Genomic DNA, 16,772 nt, shown 5'->3' with positions numbered 1-16,772 from the left:
TATGGGCTGTCCATCCTGCAGGACCTCGGATATGGAACATCCATCAGATGGGGCCAACTTGATGTGGACCGTCCATCACAAAGGCCACACTTTGATGTGGGTCATCCCATCATCGTAGGTCACTTTGGATATGGGCTGTCCATCCCACAAGACCGCGGATACGGACCATCCATGAGGTGGGGCCCACTTGATGTGGATAGTCCATCACAAATGCCACACTTAGATGTGGGTCATCCACCATGTGAGGCCCACTCTGTACATTATGTGGAACATTCATCGTGTGGGCCCCAACCTGATAGATGAGTTGTTCAACATGTAGGCCCACCTTTGATGTCGACCGTTCATCACATTGGCCCACCATCAATATCCATCATCCATCATGTCATGTGAGTCCCACCTTTGATGTGGACCATTGATCTGGTGGGGGCCACTTAATGTGGCTAGTCCATGCAGAGCCACACTTCGATGTGGGGCATCCATCACAAGGGCCCACTTTTGCTGTGGACCATTTATCATGGGGCCCGCCTTCAATATGGGCCATTCATCATGTAGGCCCTTCCTTGATGTCAACTTTCCATCATGTGGGCCCACCTTCAATGTCGACCATCCGTGGATCCCACCTTTGCTGTGGATCATCCATCAAGTGAGGTACACTTGATGGGGACCATCCATCATACAGAGCTACACTTTGCTGTGGGCCATCCATCATGTGGGCCCCACCTTTGATTTTAACTGTCCACTATGTGGACCATTCATAAGAAGTGGACCATTATGAGGGAGGGAGCTCAAAAAGAAAAGGTGAAGACTCTTAGCTTATGAAACTACAACTTATTCAATCCAAAAGCTTATTTTTATAGAATAAGGCAACAAGCGCTTATTTCTAGAGACGCCAAACACCCCCATGATACATGTAGGCCCTATGGATCGTAAGTAACTTGAGTTACTAGTGCCCCAAGTAGCTTATCTTAATTTCTACTTGATAAATAGCCGAGTATGATCAGCTAACAACACACTTATCAGCTTCTTCTCTCTTCCGTCTCTCTTGATTCTCTCTTTAACAATTTATGAAAAGTAGAAAAGTCGGAAAGTAGAAAACTATAAAAAAAAATAGCTGAAGTGATTAACTTTTAAGGAAAAAAGTTACTTATAACTAAGCATAAACCAAACTTACTAATCTCAAATAAAGTTACTTATCTAATGCTGCAAGAAGAAAAAGTAACTTATTTGGTAGTGTCCAAACGGGCCCTTAGATAGCTTTGCCACACCAACATGCTCAAGGCAGATAATACGTCATCACAGGGATTGGCATGACTAACAGTTACAGTATCCAAGCAATCCATCAGGTGGGACTTAACCTTGTGGATGTTCTCGACCCAAAAATAAATCTGGTTCACTTAGCTGGTGGGCCACAGCTCAGGTATCTCCTCTGATGAGGATTGGATCTAGTACTAATGTGCCAGCTCATGTTGAAACTGCTTACATGCATCTGATGTTTGTTGACCATCCAAGTTGGGTCCAACGGCAAAGATCACCTGACATAAAAATATAAAAAAAAAAAATCAGCCCAATTGATTCAATAGGTGGGTCGCAACCTGTATATTGAGTCCAATCATCAGCTGTCCATTGATTTTGATTTTGTAGCCAGTCCAAAGAGCAAACTAGCCTGATTAGGTGGTGATCTTTACATTGTAGCCCACCTTTTGCATGATCTTTTTTCATCCACCAGAGGAGAACCGCACATGCTTGCATGTGAAGGAAGAGGGAAGACAATGAAGGTAAGGGTGCAGTTACACAGTACATAAAGAAAGATGGAATGTTTTCATCAATGGACGTCTCATCATCACATTCTCTGGTGCTATGGCCCACTCAAGTTTTAAATTTGCCACCCTTTTCAATGGGTAGGTGCAGTTTATGTGGAGGTGGGTGGATCCCTGTGGGGCCCACAATGATGTATGTGGCTTACATCCAAGCCGTTCATCCGTTTTGACAGATCATTTTAGGGCATGATCCCAGAAATGAAGCAGATCCAACTCTTGAGTGGACCACACCATAGGAAACAATGGTGATTGAATACCGGCCTTTGTAAACATCTTGGGGGCCACTAGAATGTTTATTTGTCATCCAACCTGTTTATAATGTCACAAAGACCTGAATGAAGGGACCAGACAAATATCAGCTTTATCCAAAACTTTTGTGATCCACATATTTTTAATGGTTAATCACCACTGTTTTCTGTAGTGTGGTCAAATTGAGATTTGGATCTGCTTCATTTGTGGAATCATGCCCTCAAATGAGCTATGAAAACGGATGGACAGCATGGATGTAAGGCACATACATCACAGTGGGCCCCCACAGTCAGGGACCCACCGAGGCCAGGCCCCTTTTAAACTAACATCTTAGCATGAGTTATTCATTAAATGTATAGAGTGAATTTCATGCAATAATCATGATGGACCCCACAGCCTTTGTTGCACAGCTCCCTGATAGTACAGTAGGGACAGAGCTCCACACAGAAAAGGAGAGCCATCTACCCACATAAAAGAATCGGTTGCTTTTTGCAAGTAAAATCTAAGCCAGTTAAAAGCATATTACAGAAGCAATCTGAACCGTACAATGGACAATAGCCACATCCAAAATATCCTCAACTCCATCTAAAATGTCTTTTCATGTCCTTCAATATTTAAAGTTCTCTGCATCAAGAAATCTCTGTGAGGGAAAAAATGTGCAAACTAGATTTATTAAAGATTTGAAATGCCCTAGTTTTTTTTTTTTCAATAATGCTGCTATGACATGAGAATCACCTAGATGGTGTTGATTTACTCTAAAACAGCAGCTCGTGTATTTTAATAGATCAGTTCGGCTCAAATCAAAGACCTGAATGTTAAAACCAGCCCTCTACCATTGAACTATGACAGGAACCCAAATAATAACACGTCGGCTGAGAAAGAGGATTAAAGCATTTATAGATGATTGCATTTTAAATTTCCATAAAACACAATTTATTCCCACCAACATACCACTTGAGAAATCCATACCATACAAAAGTTCGGTCCCACAACAAAAATGACTAGTCATAAAAATAGTAGACCACACATTTCAGCATAATGAAGAACTGACATCCTACGCAATTTATGGGAGTGGCTGTCCTAATAAACAAATCTAGCTCACTCCTCTAGGCAGTATGGTAACTGGAGCTGACAAGCTAACAAAAGGACTCTCCCATGGCAAGCTACAATTTAAATGAGAGCAATTAAAAGACGGAGAGATGTTATATATCACTCCTCTAGGACTTTTTACCCATGCCCATGCTAAGCAGGACTGGATCTTACCTGGTCCAGGTCTTTTTAAACCTAGTGTGTAGTTCTTGAAGACCCGGACCCAGATCTGATCAAGTTTTAAGTACCCATTGGGCCTTTGCATCTAGGTTTCGAGTTGAGTTCGGGACAAATAGATAATTTTCAAGGTTGAACCCACCGATAGATGGATTAGATTGCATACACACGTGCCATGTTACCACTTGAATGGTGGGTAAATGGTCACTAACCGGACATGACCAGACCTGAAGTTAGGAAACCCATCATCTTGAATGTAGACCGTTGGTTTCATTGCTCTAAAATGTCTATATTTTTGTGCGTGTGACCTACTTGATTAAGAGATGGATTGGGAACATTCGAGTGTGAAAAAAGAGAGTTTATCAATTTTGAGGGCTGACCAGTCCAGGTCAACATTTATTAGATTCAACATACAATGCTTTCTGCAACCTAGTTAGTTTACTTTTGAGTTAAGGTTTCAGAGTGTCTGTATCAAGCTTCATATGCTGTCTAGATATCAAATAAAGCCCCATTTTGCAAAGGCCTTTTGGCCAATTGAATTGGAGCAAACCATTCCAAAAAAGACCAATTCACATGGGGGAATATTTTTGTGCTGGAATAGCACATAACGTGTCAGAGATCTGGGCATTCATCAAGTATGGTACATTAAGAACATTGCGATGGGACCAAAAATGATGTTGGCCAACCAATCAGTAGGTCAAACTTGTATGAGAAAATTGGGCAATTAAAAAAAAAAAGTTAGAAAAAGAAGCCCAACAATCCACCATTGTCCTTGAAAAAACACTTTTTTTTGTTAGTTATGCTTAATAAACAATTAATGCATGCCTACTCTTAACACAATGTGATTGTCCCAATTAAACAGAAGCAGATTGCGTCCTGCACTGCCTGGAGGATAATCCATCCAGGCAGGGCTTTGTGAGGCCCACCATGATATATGGGTTTTATCCACGCTGTCCATCCATTTTTTTCCATATCATTTTAGATACGAGCCCAAAAATAAGGCAGATCCGAGGCTCAAGTGGACCATACAGTGGGGATTGAAAGCCCGCCATTAATAATTTACTGGGAGCTGCAGAAGTTGTGGATAAATCTGATATTTGCTTTCCCTTCATCCAGGTCTGTATGATCTTATGAACAGGTTGGGTGGCAAACAAACATCATGGTGGTACCTAGGAAGGTTTCGACGGTGGGTGTCATTATCACTGCTGCTTCCTGTGGCGTGGTCCACTTCAGCTTTGAATCTGCCTCAATTTTTGGGCCTGTTCCCTAAAATGATCTGGAAAAATGGATGGACGGAGTGCATAAAACCCATACATCACAGTGGGCCCCAAAAGAGCCCCTGCCTGGATGGATTATCATCTAGGCAGGGGCAGGATGCAATCCACTGCTCAATTAAACCCACTATGCTGGAGAAGTGCATGTATGGTGCAATAATTTCTTCTAAAGCTAGTTATAGTGGCTCCTTAATTGTTACACATAATCATCCATTAAACTGATGATTGATAACTTCTGCCCTATACTAAAACATTTTCCAATATTATTTTGTTCTATCAAACCTTCAAACTAAAAGACATCAAATGCATCATTCCAACCAGAACTGGTGTGATCTTGTGCAAGTGATGAGGGAGTTGCAGACATCTTGCACTCGAAGAGACTAACAATATTGATTTTCATAATGGCAATGAAGGCTCTAAAAGATCAAGAGGAAGAACCCAAAGGACATGAGTGGAGGTAATAAGAAAAGACTCAATGATCTATAGTCAAACTAAGGGGGCGTTTGGCGCATGGTATTAGATGGGATTAGGTGGGATGGAATTGCATTTGGTCCTGTGCCAATTCCACTCAATGTTTGGGAAGACTGGAAAAGCTTGGAATTAGATTAGATGGAATTGCATTGGGTCCCGTGCCAATTCCACTCAATGTTAGCAAGTTGTGTAGGTCCCACCATGATGTGTGGGCTATATCCACACCGTCCACCCATTTTTTGAGATCATTTTAGAGCATGGGCCAAAAAATCAGGCAGATTTAAAGCTCAAGTGGACCCCACCATAGAGAGCAGCGGGGATTGAATACCTACCGTTGAAAACTTCTTTGGGGCCACATAAGTTTTGGATCTGCCTCATTTTTAGGCCCATGTCATAAAATGAGGTTACAAAACATATGAACAGTTTGGATATAACACGTGTTATTCTCAATAGTTTCAAATGATGGTGGGTATATCCATTCAATGTACCACCGTATTACAAACATAGCATGGAATTAAGCTTATCCCATGGTAACAGGGGACAATCCCTGCTGTATGTAATAATTATGTTTTTTGAATCCCATCCCACCTAATCCTTCCCAATACCATGTGCCAAACACCCCCTAAAGTTATGGCCCCTGATAGAGTGGAATGGCAGAAAAAAGACTCAAGTAGCCGACCCCAATTAGTTGGGATAAGGCTTAGATGATGATGATGATGATGATGATGATGTACAGCACCATAGATGACAACAGAAAGCATTACACAATACACTTCTCCATTTCAAATTCAACAAAGGCTTTAACAACCATTCACAACCAAAATCAAGTAAAAAAAATATAACAGTAGATCTAACATAAACTTTTTTTTTTTTTTCCATTAAAAAAATCTCACTGGCTAAAACCACTCTTGATAAACAACTTTACCACTCAATAATCATAAAAGTTCAAAAAGGAACCAATCTATTTATATTGAATTACACTCCATTTTCTTCCCCAACATCATAGCATAGCTGATTTCACACTGATAACAATTACGAGAGTATCTATATCTCAATTGCCCTCATGTTACACAACAAATTTCCCACATCTCATCATTTCTTATATGAGTTATCACCTATTGTGCATGGACCCAACACTTCTTCAAATGATAGATTTTTTTTATCTATTCACCAAATACCCAATCTTCACATCCATTTTCAATTTGAATGCAATTGTGCAACATGAAACATGCTAGGACCAACTTGACTTACAATTTAACAGATATGAAGAGGCTATTTGAAATGTCAGAACCATTTCTTTAATACTCAAACAATGAAGCCAATTGCATTAATAGGAGACGAATGCCAGAGGTTGAATGACTCCTTATTACAGAGCTTGATTACCACACCCAAATTCGTCATGGGTTGCAATGCCAACAAGAAAGATAATGTTGCAATGTACCATTCTAAGAAAAAGCTGGTGACTACACAACATTAGTTGGGCCAGACATGTATATGATGGATGATGGTTGCAAAGAAATACTAGGGGGTCTATATCATATGCGTTTGAGTGGCTCACCTAGCAAGTGGATTTGACCTGATTTTTGGGCCAAGGCATATAAACAATAGGCCTTGCCAAATACAATGGATGGATATACATGTATCATGTTTTGTTTTTTTTTTCTGAAGAATGAAATTTTTATTTAAGGGACCAAAGCTGGTCCGGAAACAAAACATGACAACCAAACCCAAAAACAAAACAACAAAGAAAAACTATACAACTCGAGACCGACGCCTGAAAAGGGCAACTCGAGCTGACAAAGAGCCAAGCTCAAAACACACTACTCCAGCTGATGAGAAATCAATGACCAGCCAGCTGGAGAAAGCACACTCGTCCAGGTTTTGATGTTCCAAAGGGCAATGCCAGCGACTCTAGCTAGGGAGGAGGAAACATTCGGATGCAATGACTGTTCCTTTCTCACTAAATATCCCAGAGAGTCGCCAACACTGCAAGCTGCCAAGCTTTGGAGAGGCTTCTATCAGAGCTGAAGAAGTGCCAGGCATAGAGCAATGAAGACAGCCAGTCCGGCATAACCCTGAAGACTTTGAATTTGGAGAGAATGGCAGACCACACTTTGTGAGCGACAGGGCAGTGGAGGAAAAGATGACTGATGGTTTCCTCCCATCTCCATGCAGAGGATAAAAATGTTGGGGAGAATGAGACCCCTACACTGGAGATTGTTGACTGTCAGGGTTCTCTCCCTAGCAAGAAGGCAGGTAAAAGCCGCGACCTTCAAGGGGCTGCCGTAAGACCAGAAGAAGGAAGGGAACAAGGTCAGAGGAGGTCAGTCATCTATTTGTACTATGATCAGTTATGGAAGGAAACAGGAGAGTTGGCCTGTAGAATAAAGTTGTCCAACAAATGAACACACAAAAGAATCATACGAATTTACAGCTATTTATTTTACTTTAAGTCACACTGAAAAGAGATTGGAAAATAAAAGCGAAATTACACAAAAAGTTAAGGAGTGCTTTGATTGTAAAAAGGTTGGCCAAAGAAAAACACGAGCGAGGGGGGTTTCACTATCATGGAGGGATCTGGGCAAACAACACAAGCAGGTACACTGCCACAGCTAAACCAAGGGGAACCTTTCCTGAGTTTGAGGGAGAGCAGATTGGCATAAAATTCCACAAAACATTGGCTTCTGTATGTGAATACACACTCAAGGAAGATATGGAGCCTTTAATTTGGGGTGACATACTGGAGCAGATACAAAAAGTAATTCATGCAAGAAAGAAACATCAAAAGGCTGAAACAGACAGAAAAACAAATATTAAGCGGCCAAAACAGAAAGATGATTGGTTTCAGATTTTTAAGGATGAAGTATTAGCACGAAGGTGCCTATTCAGCTTATTCCTTGGTAAGGTCTACCTTTGACGACCTTCCGGAACACAAAAATCTCCGTGATAGAATGAGTTGTCAATTATCTAAATCATCATAGGGATGCATAGGAGTATGACATTGAGCAATTACTGTAAAAATACCAATTAATTGATTGGATCACGTTTCAATTATGTTTTCAAAGACCCATAGAAACTAAACAATTGTTCATATATGGAAAACCAAGCACGCAAAAAACTTTAATTTTTAATTTGCTGTCAAAAGTAATATGTATTTACGTCACAAGCTCGCAGAGAAATGACTTTGCCGGTGCGCATGATCACTATGACCTATGGGTCTTCGATGAATTTCTTGAACCCCACTCAGAGAGTGGATTGACTGCAGCCACTGAAGCAGGGACCGCTTTTGCTAACACTATATTAAAAATACTTGATGGTCAAGAGTGCCAACAAGACTCCAAGCATTCACCAGTTTTCACCAAAAAGGTAAACGTTCCAATGGTCATGATCACAAACAAATTACCAAGACGCATTAAGTATAAAGGACCCTTTCAGGAACGGTTTATGCGCATGAGGTTCTTCTCGAATTTACAAAAAAATTAGAAGAAGCACATCTTATTGAAACTCTTTGGGGATGCATCCAAAGGCAAATTCTAAATAGTCCCCATACTCAGCAAAAAGGCATACCACATTATGTAAACCTAGACAACTCATGTAAATGCATTCTTACATCTGCATCCAGATGTGACAAATTTGGGTAGTGTGTTATCAAAGATTACAATAAAAACATCCAAAAGGAAAATATCATTGCAGACAGAACCATGCTAACAGAACTAGGAAAAATGGGAGTGCTCCAGTGTGTAATGAACAGCCAACCAATAGAAGATCCGAAGGGAAATTAAATACAAAGACCAGCAATAGTTATAAACATCGACCCAAGTTATAGAAGTGAATACCTGAAAAAGGAAGAAAAGGGGAATGAAGCTGACTTCTCTTTATTATACTTTGCAATCATACCTTTGAAGAAGGTCAACCAACAATACTAACAAACGCCCAAATACATCACTAAATAATCAGGACAATGCTTTTTTGTTAGCATCAATAAACATGCTTCAAATGTATTTTATTACTTCCTCATGTTTCCACACGACGGATGGCAACCCACTTAGTATTTACCTTTATTTAATAAAAAGTTTAGGCCTCTGACCATGTGGAGGGATAAATTAAAGGGTTGCGGGGATTACGCAACTTGGCCGATGCAATTAGCGGGGGTAGTGGAAGATCAAAGAATCATTATTCCAATCTTTATAAAACTATTCCAAAAGAAAGCCACTGGAAAGGATGAAAGAAAAGATAGAGAAGATTGGGGTTATGGTATGGCAAGGTTCCTCGGAGAATTAAAGGAAAAGGAATGTAGGGATAAATTATTAAGCACTTAGTTAGAAAATGCCGGGATGCCCCAAAACTATGCAAAAACTCCGAGTTACAAATAGGGGTCAAAATCACAAGAGGGAGTGGAGCAATGATGACTGAATGAGCAACAAAGAGGACACAGTTGATTTGGAATGGCACTTGAATTAGAATGGCACCATGTAACAGGAACAAAATCAGAGAAACGGTGGTTATTACCCAACGCCAATATCCCGGAGAATCAGTCGTTATTTCACAAGCAATTATCCTTCCTAAACCCCCTAAAACAATTGATTCTCCGAACCCCCTACAGATGGGGAAGAACGATCTATAGGAGTACTCTCCCAAGGGAAACGGGGTCTAGGCTAGGGAGTCAGGAGTAGCCGGATTGGGATGAATTCTGGAGAATATTCAAAAGATCCAGCACGAGGGTCTTCTACAGAGAGGGCACCAGGCTCCTGAGCCAGAAGCAGAGAATGCATTAGCTACTAAAGAATCAATGTTAGACCTAACTATGGCTAGGTTAGGGAAGGGAGCGAGAGAGGAGGTCTGTCGAGGAGCCACCTATCTAACCAGAAATGAATTATAGAGCCATCACCTAAATTAAAAGAAACCCCCTGAAGAAAGAGAAGCTTAATACTCATAATATTTTTCCAAACCGAGGAAGCTCTATGCAAGGAGGAAGATCTACAGAACCATCCTCCTACTTGTAAGCCATATTTGACAACAAAAATGGATCCTCCACTAAGAGAAATCCTCTTTGCCAAACCACAAAAGCCATTTGCCCAAGAGTGAGGTATTAACTATTGATGGCTCCCTAATACCAGCTTCCGCTTCCACATAGGGTTTAAAAACCTCCAACCAATTGAGGAGGTGGAATTTAGAACTGTCAAAGTTACCATTCCATAAGAAATCTCTTTTGAGTTTATCTATTCTAGAAATAATGGATTTAGGGCAGCGGAAAAGCGAAAGGAAATAAGAAGGAAGATTTGACAGTGTTGTTTTGATGGGTGTGAGTCGTCCCCAAAGCGAAAGGTATCTACATTTCCAAGGTTCCAATTTTCTTTCAATTCTTTCTATGACTAAGTCCCAAAGGTGGATAGAGGTTCGCCAATACAAAGTGCAAACCTAGATAGGTGGAAGGGTACGATCTATGCTTGCATCCAAACAACTCTGCATAGAAAAGAAGAGAGACTTTAGGGGAGTTGATAGCTAACATTTTGCTTTTGAAGAGATTAATTTTGAGGCCGAAGATAGCCTCAAAACATCAAATTATTTTCCTAAGATTAGCAACAGCTTGAACAGAGGCATCATAGAACAATAAGGCATTGTCAACAAACTAAATGTGAGTGACAAAAGGGCTATCTGGAGACAACTTAAAACAATTTATTAGGCCAATTGACTCACCTTGTCTTAGCATATGATTCAAACCTTCTGCAACTATCAGGAAGAGGAAGAGAGAGAGTATCTCCCTGTCTAAGTCCTCTTAAGGACTTGAAAAACCCTTTAGGGTAGAAAGAAATGAGCCAAGGAAATGCAAGAATTGATCCAACCTCATCACTTAGAACCAAAACCAAGGCGAAACAAAACATAATCTAGATGGTCCCAATCAATGTAATCAAACGCTTTTTCGACATCCAGCTTACAAACCAAGCCACCCTCACCTTCCTTGAATTGAGCATCGATACAGTCAAGGCACAATCTAGAATTTGTCTATTGACCAAGAAGACCCATTGAGCCTTAGAGAGGATTGGCTCGAGTCTAGTAACAAGAATCTTGGCAAGGATCTTGTAGGGCGAGCCTAAGAAGCTAAACGGATGAAAATCTTTAAGGTCTGCATCAACCTCAACTTCAGGGATCAGGGCAATGAAGGTGGCTCCCATAGCCTTCGAGATGGAATTGTTATAGAAGTAATCTGAAATAAAATCATTCATGTCCTTTTCAAGATGTCCTAAAAGTACTAAAAAGGGGCTATGGGAAAGCCATCCGGACCCAATGATTTATCTTTACCTAAAGAGAAGAATGCCGTTTTGATTTCTTACTCAATGAAAAGAGATTCAATTGCAGTCCGCTCTTCAACAGAGATTTGAGAGAAATTCAAATTATCCAGCCTGGGTCTAACCCAATTTTCATAAGAAACGAGACAAGAATAAAATGAAACTATATGGTCACATACCTGATGCTTGTCAGAGATTGTGGAACCATTGGAAGAAATTGAATTTATCTTATTGGATTTGGCCCCAGAGTTGGCCATGCCATGAAAGAAAGTTGTGCTTTCACCATTGGCTTTCAACCAGTTGGATCTGGATCTCTGTCTCCATTTAATCTCCAACTGCTCGGTTGTTGAAGCATAAGCAAGTCTATGCAAATCCCTATCGACTTGGTGTTCAATAGAAAGGGAGGCCGCGTCTTCCTACACATCCACTGCTTAGATAGTTGTCAGAGCATTAGAGATGGCAACCTCCAAATCATCCTGAGTCTCTTTTGCAGAGACGAGGAATATGTCAAGCCTAGAAATAATGGGAAGCGATTGACTGTTAATCCAAGTGAACTTAACTCCCAGAAGAGGATCAAGCGGCTGATCAATAAGATTGTTGTCCCCAACCCAATTAGAGAACGACTTCATCCTCATGGAGATATGACCCCCATTCGATTTCTCAAAAGAGAAGCGAATGAAGTTAAAGTCTCCCTCAAGACATCAGGGCAGGGTCCGTTTGAGCTTGATGGCATTAAGATCATCCCAAAGTAGATGCCACTGAGAAGCCTTACAGGAACCATAGATTGAAGAGAAAACCCATTTCAGGCCAGAAGAAGAGTTTTCTAAAACTTCAGAAACAGAAAAGCCACCGACATATAGTCTTCTTTAACCCACGCATCGAAGTCCAAAGCAATCAAAATTCCTCGATCCTTCCGCTCCCAGATAAACCCTGTCCTTATGTCAAATACCCTGAATTGAATTGAGGTCCAAAGAACTTATCGATCGAAGCTTTATTTACTGAATCGCTATAATCTAGGGTTTATATTTCCAAAGCACATCTTTGACTTGAGACCTTTTCCTGTCACAATCCAACCGCGAACATTCGAGAGAGGGTCATCATGGGCTAACTAACAATGCCCTTCAACCTTTTTCAAAGACTTAGAGCTCGAGCCCACCTCGTAATTGAATGATGAATTAAGATTAATAAGTTCCCTCCATCCTTGAAGGGACTTGAGAGTTTTCTTGATAGCAGGGCTACTCAAGCTCCCCTTTCCTTAATGAAATGATACAATGTTATATAATCCTCTTCATTTTCCCCAAATAGCATTCCCACCAGTTACCTGGATTCTATAATTGCCTCTTTAGCTTTTTGAGGATCTTTGCAGTTAAAAAGAATAGTGGCAGTCGTCGGAGATATGGTAGACCTACGGTTGTAGGGGTCTAAAAAGGGAATGTTGACCAACACAACATGAAGCAGGGGAGTGACTATAAATAGGGGTGGGGGGAGTTTTGCAAGGAAGAGGAATATATCTTCTTGTCCCATTAGCACCATGGACCAATGAAAGGATTGCCCTTGACAAGAAGAGGGAAGAAGGGTAACAAGGAGATGACGAACCAAGATAGTCGAGAAATGAAGGGAGGATTAAAAGAGAAGAGGAAGGTGAAAAATGAGAGGAGAGGGGAGGAGCTAGAAGAAACTGGAAAGGGGCAAAGGACTAAGGACTGGCCCTCTAGGAATATAGCAGAGAAAGAACCTCCACATGTCGCTAGAAGAGCGGACGGATAACTAGGGGGACATGAATTCTTCAATGTTAACAGAGAAGGAGGGGGGGAGGGCGCGAACCATCTGACGTGGCGGGGTGCTTGAGGACTGTCAAAGGCTCTGATGTCGACAGAGCTAACTGGGTATACATGGCATAAGGTGAAGGGATCAGATCATTTCTCGAATCGATATCTCAGCCAAAAGGAGCATGAGACGAAGACATGTCATTAACCAACCTCCCACTGCTGATGTAATCGTCAGATTCAAAAAACGAGGAAGGGGAGGCGTTAAAAGGGAGCTCTGTCGAGCCACGTGTAGCCACCTGATTCACTTCGAAGGCGTCCAAAATTAATTGACCGAGATCATCAAAATCTCCCATTGACATCGACAAAGAGAGCGACTGACGTAAGCAGATTTGGAGATCGGTCAAGATCGATCTCAAGGCGCCACATTAAGCCTCACCTCCCCTAAAGAGACGTGTCCTCCCCATCGCTTTCTAGATTGACGATCAATGCCTCAAGATGAGAGATAGGGGTTGGGCGTAAAGCACACACTCATCTATAAGCAGAGAGAGATCGACACGTGTGAGCGTCTGGGTTTCCAACGAACAATTAGGTTCGTTTGTTGAGGGCTCCTCTGCAACGGTTGAGATATGTCACTCGTTCTCGAGAATTCCAACCAATCGCACATGGGAAAAGAGAGGTACGTGCAAGGTATCCCGTATCGGTATCGGTTGGCATAATGGTGCCCTCTGATACCGATAGGGCGTAACGGCCCGTAACGGTGCAAATTATTATTATTTTTCCCAAAAAAATATGAATTAAATCCGGAATATTCTAAGCATTCCAAATATGCATTCATTTATAAATTGGAACATGTTTATGGTGGTGTAACGGTCCACTCTTTGGTGAGTTGTTGTATCGGACTGTCTGATGAATTTATGAACCAGATAACCTGAATTTGACTACAAAATTCATATATTTAATTTTCTAAATATCTAATTTATATACTTAACAATTTAATATCATTTCTCCCAATAGTTCTTTAAAAAAATGAATTCAAATTCAGGTAGATGGCGTTGCCAATTTGGGGCTAACTTGGAGGACCAATCCATGCCCCAAATCAGCCTCAAATTCATGCAATTTATTAACATTATCCCACTTATGAATTGGTAGACATTTATTGGATAGTGAATCATGAAAAAAAAAAATCAAAAGGCCCTATTTTAAAAAATAAGCGTCCACAAATTAACGATTAAAACTATTCAAACAATTTGATTTTGGCATTGTGAGTTAGCAACTACAGTCCATAATTTAATTGGTAAGTTTTAAGTTAATACATGTCTCATGTACAATTTTTTAAGGGCCCGAATTAGGTGAGACTCGGATTGTGAAGTGTAGCACACTAGTGTCAAAGTTTTTTGGGCCCCACCCATGATGAATGTGTTATATCCACACCGTCCATCCATTTTGCCAAATAATTTTAGGGCATGAGCCCAAAAATGAGGCAGATCCAAAGCTCGAATTAGGCAAGACTCGAATTGTGAAGTGTAGCACACAAGTGTCAAAGTTTTTTGGGCTCCAAAAAGTTTTAGATCAAGCTGACATGTGTGTTTTCCCTTCATCCACGTCAGTGTGACCCAATTAACAGGTTAGATGGAAAATAAACATTACAGTGGACCCTAAGAAATTTTGAAAATTTTAATGGTGAGCATTCTATAACCACTGTTTCCTATGGTGTGGTCCACCTGAGATTTGGATCTTACTAATTTTTTGGATCATGACCTAAAATGATGTGGCAAAATGGATGGACGGCATGGATAAAATACAAACATCATGGTGGGGCCCACGCGGCACGTGGAGCCATAACAGCGTACCACGTAACTGCTACACCTAGCTACTATATTTACATCAGCAAGTCCTATGGGGTCTGATAATGAGGTATGTGTTGTATCCAAACCGTCCATTCATTTGACGAGCTCGTCTTAAGGCTTGACACAAAAAATAATACAGATCTAATTATCAAGTGGACCACAATGCAAAAAGCCGTGGGGGATTGAACGTCTACCATTGAAACCCTTTTTGGGATCACAGAAGTTTTGGATCGATATGAAATTTGTTTTTCCTCTTCATTCAGGTCTCCTTGACCTTATGAACGGATTGGATGGAAAATAAACGTTATGGTGGGCCCTACAAATTGTTTAACGGTGAAAATCATCATCTCCGCTACTATTTTTGGTGTGGTCCAGACGATCTTTGGATATGATTTGTTTTTTGGGTAATGCTCTGAAATGATCTCTAAAAATAGATGAATGGTGTGGATATAATAAATACATCACTGTGGAGCCCACGTAACTTTGATCTCCTTTGAACTGTTCGTGCAATTCGGAGCTCGAGGAGTGTCAGCGCTCGTCTTAGCATGACACGTACCTTCAGCAACTATATACCTGGTGTGCCAATCCGCTTCCGATTTCTTTTTCCGATACCAAAGAGGGAAACCGAAAAGAAAAAGAGGGAAAGAAGAGGGAAAGAAGGGGGAGAGAGAGAGAGAGAAGGAAGAAGGGCCGCAGCCGCAGTCGTAGCAGGACCAAGAAGAAGAAGAGGAAGAAGAAGAAGAAGAAGAAAAGAAAGAAAGAAAAAAATGTATGTCTTTTTTTTCTTTTCTTTAGGCCCGTAACGGCCCCGTAACGGCCGTTACGGTCACAGAATCGGGGGGGGGTGCCCGTTTCGACCCTGTATCGCGTAACGGTGTTGGCCGTTACCGTTATGTATCGACCGATGCGGCCGTATCGTAACGGATACGGGACACCCTGGGTACATGTGGGGCTTGCGAAACAATGTGAGGTGACATGTGGAGCTGTACACGAGCCAAGCAAGCGTGAAAAGCTCGCTCGGCTTGGCTCAATCTAGCTCGACTTAACTCGGCTTGAACAACGACTCAAGGCGAGCCAAGCTTCATATGACCCGACTCGTTTTGAAAACGAGCCAAGGTCGAGCATAGTGGAGCTTGACTCGACTCGAACTCGGCTTGAAGCTCGAGCTTGGCTCAACTCGAATATATATTATCTTTTATTTTATCTTTTATATATATATATATATAGAGAGAGAGAGAGAGAGAGATGCTCACACACAACTAGTTGGACCGTGAGTTTTGGTCCAACTAGTTGTGCATTAAATGTCAAAATTCCTATTTTCATACACATGTAATGCACCACATGTGAGGATATGTGGCACTGAGTTTTACATTAGTATTTTGGGAATTATGTGTCATAGATCTAAGCCATTTATCAAATAGAGCACGCTAATGAAATTTTATGGTACTGAAAGTTAGTAAATTGTCATCACCACTAAAACCACACATGTAACTTGAATCTGGACTGTTGGAGTAGATTTCTAACCGTTCACTTTTCTTATGTATGATATCATGCTATATATATATATATATATATATATATATATATATATATATATATATATATATATATATATATAGATATCCCATATACTTACAATGGACCCTACCCAATTAACGGACCGGATTTGCAAGATACATTGCGCATCACCCAAGTATATCATGTGTGTACACCTTCTTTAGTGGTCCTTTGTAAACATACCCCCTCCTCTTTTCTCTCTCCTCATTTAAACTATTTTTTCCTTATTTAATGC

The 16,772-nt window shown here is 40.9% G+C and overlaps 1 protein-coding gene across 7 annotated transcripts in view; it reads right to left on the bottom strand.

The window, feature by feature from the left end:
- Nucleotides 1–1,100: 1,100 nt before the first annotated feature.
- The window catches only part of LOC131251482 (U3 small nucleolar RNA-associated protein 18 homolog), a 41,497-nt gene continuing 25,825 nt past the window's right edge, over nt 1,101–16,772 (bottom strand). For 4 of the 7 annotated variants that reach the window (XM_058252212.1, XM_058252211.1, XM_058252215.1 and 1 more), the window contains one exon: nt 2,395–2,690. The gene's annotated coding sequence lies outside the window, so the exon portion shown is untranslated. Of the gene's footprint in view, nt 1,533–2,394; nt 2,691–6,715; nt 7,455–8,746; nt 9,023–16,772 lie in introns of those variants that run through there. The other 3 variants (XM_058252216.1, XM_058252217.1, XM_058252218.1) reach the window with 3 other exon arrangements.

The sequence above is a fragment of the Magnolia sinica genome, chromosome 7 (genome assembly GCF_029962835.1).
Source record: "Magnolia sinica isolate HGM2019 chromosome 7, MsV1, whole genome shotgun sequence".
Classification (NCBI taxonomy): Eukaryota; Viridiplantae; Streptophyta; class Magnoliopsida; order Magnoliales; family Magnoliaceae; genus Magnolia; species Magnolia sinica.
The sequence above is the reverse complement of the archived record's forward strand: the minus strand, read 5'-3'. Positions and strand labels throughout refer to the sequence as shown.